The sequence below is a fragment of the Arachis duranensis genome, chromosome 1 (assembly GCF_000817695.3).
Source record: "Arachis duranensis cultivar V14167 chromosome 1, aradu.V14167.gnm2.J7QH, whole genome shotgun sequence".
NCBI lineage: Eukaryota > Viridiplantae > Streptophyta > Magnoliopsida > Fabales > Fabaceae > Arachis > Arachis duranensis.
Genome location: NC_029772.3, coordinates 74482786 through 74484796, shown reverse-complemented (window position 1 = coordinate 74484796; position 2011 = coordinate 74482786). Strand labels below are relative to the sequence as shown.

At 30.8% G+C, this 2011-nt stretch overlaps 1 non-coding gene across 1 annotated transcript; it reads left to right on the top strand.

Moving 5' to 3' along the window:
• Window positions 1-212: 212 nt before the first annotated feature.
• LOC127742831 (small nucleolar RNA R71) lies at window positions 213-316 on the top strand. Its single transcript, XR_008004216.1, has one exon. It is a non-coding gene; the product is annotated as a small nucleolar RNA R71 (small nucleolar RNA).
• The last annotated feature ends 1695 nt before the right edge of the window (window positions 317-2011 follow it).

Genomic DNA, 2011 nt, shown 5'->3' with positions numbered 1-2011 from the left:
GAACTCAATTCCTTTGAGGCGTCCCATTATTCACGAAATTCCTCTCAGAAGTGTACATGAACTGGTTATTTGCAACCATGTCAATAAGTTCTTGAGCTCCTACAGGCATTTTCTTTAGGTGAATGGATCCACCTGCAGAATGGTCCAGTGACATCTTAGAGAACTCAGATAGACCATAATAGAATATATCTATCATGGTCCATTCTGAAAACATGTCAGAAGGACATCTTTTGGTCATCTGCTTGTATCTTTTCCAAGCTTCATAGAGGGATTCACCATCTTTTTGTTTGAAGGTCTGAATATCCACTCTAAGCTTGCTCAGCTTTTGAGGAGGAAAGAACTTAGCCAAGAAGGCCGTGACCAGCTTATCCCAGGAGTCCAGGCTATCTTTAGGTTGAGAGTCCAACCATGCTCTAGCTTTGTCTCTTACAGCAAAAGGGAAAAGCATGAGCCTGTAGACTTCAAGATCTACTCCATTAGTCTTAACAGTCTCACAGATCTGCAAGAACTCAGTTAAGAATTGGTAGGGATCTTCTGATGGAAGTCCATGAAACTTGCAGTTCTGTTGCATCAGAGAAACTAATTGAGGTTTCAGCTCAAAATTGTTTGCTCCAATGGCAGAAATTGAGATGCTTCTTCCATCAAACTTGGATGTAAGTGCAGTATAATCACCAAGCATCCTTCTTGCATTATTGTTGTTGGGTTCAGCTGCCATCTCCTTTTCTTGTTTGAAAATTTCAGCAAGATTGTCTCTGGATTGTTGTAATTTAGCTTCTCTTAGTTTCCTCTTTAGAGTCCTTTCAGGTTCTGGATCAGCTTCAACAAGAATGCCTTTTTCCTTATTCCTTCTCATATGAAGGAGAAGAGAACAGAAAAAGAAGAGGAATCCTCTATGTCATAGTAAAGAGGTTCCTTATTGTTAGTAGAAGAAGAAAGGGAATAAAGAAAGGAGAATCCAAACACAAGGGTGAGGATAGGGGCAGTGATTTGAGATGAATAGAAGTGTTAGTAAATGAATAAATAAATAGAATAAGATGAGAGAGAAGTTTTCAAAAATAATTTTGAAAAGGAGTCAACGATTTTCGAAAATTAAGATAAGAAATAAAATTAAAATTAAAATTTAAAACAATTAATTAATTAAAAAGAATTTTTGAAAAAGAGGGAGGTATTTTTGAAAATTAGAGAGAGAAAAGTTGTTAGGTGGTTTTGAAAAAGATAGGAAACAAACAAAAGTTAATTAGTTAGTTGAAAAAGATTTAAAAATCCAATTTGAAAAGATAAGAAGATAAGAGGTTAGAAAAGATATTTTAAAATCAAATTTTTGAAAAAGATAAAATTTTGAAAAAGATATGATAGAAAAGATATGATTAAAAAGAATTTTTTTTTAAAATTAAAATTGATTACTTGACTAACAAGAAACTAAAAGATAAGATTCTAGAATTTAAAGATTGAACCTTTCTTAACAAGAAAGTAACAAACTTCAAATTTTTGAATCAATCATATTAATTGTTAACATAATTTTCGAAAATAAAGATAAAACTAAGAAAAAGATTTTTGAAAAATATTTTAAAGGATTTTCGTATGAAAATTAATAAGAAAAATGAAAAAGATTTAATTTTTGAAAAGGTTTTAAAAAGATAAGATTTTTAAAATTTGAAAATTTGACTTGAATTACAAGAAACAACTAATTTTAAAAATTTTTGACTAAGTCAACCCAAATTTTCGAAATTTTGAGGGAAAAAAGAAAAATATATTTTTTTTATTTTAAAATTTTTAATGATGAGAGAGAAAAACAACAAAAATGACTCACAACATGAAAATTATGAATCAAAACACATGGTGCATGCAAGAACACTATGAATGTCAAGATGAACACCAAGAACACTTTGAAGATCATGATGAACATCAAGAACATATTTTTGAAAAATTTTTGATGCAAAGACAACATGCAAGACACCAAACTTAGAAATCTTTAATGCTTAGACAATATGAATGCAAAGATGCACATGAA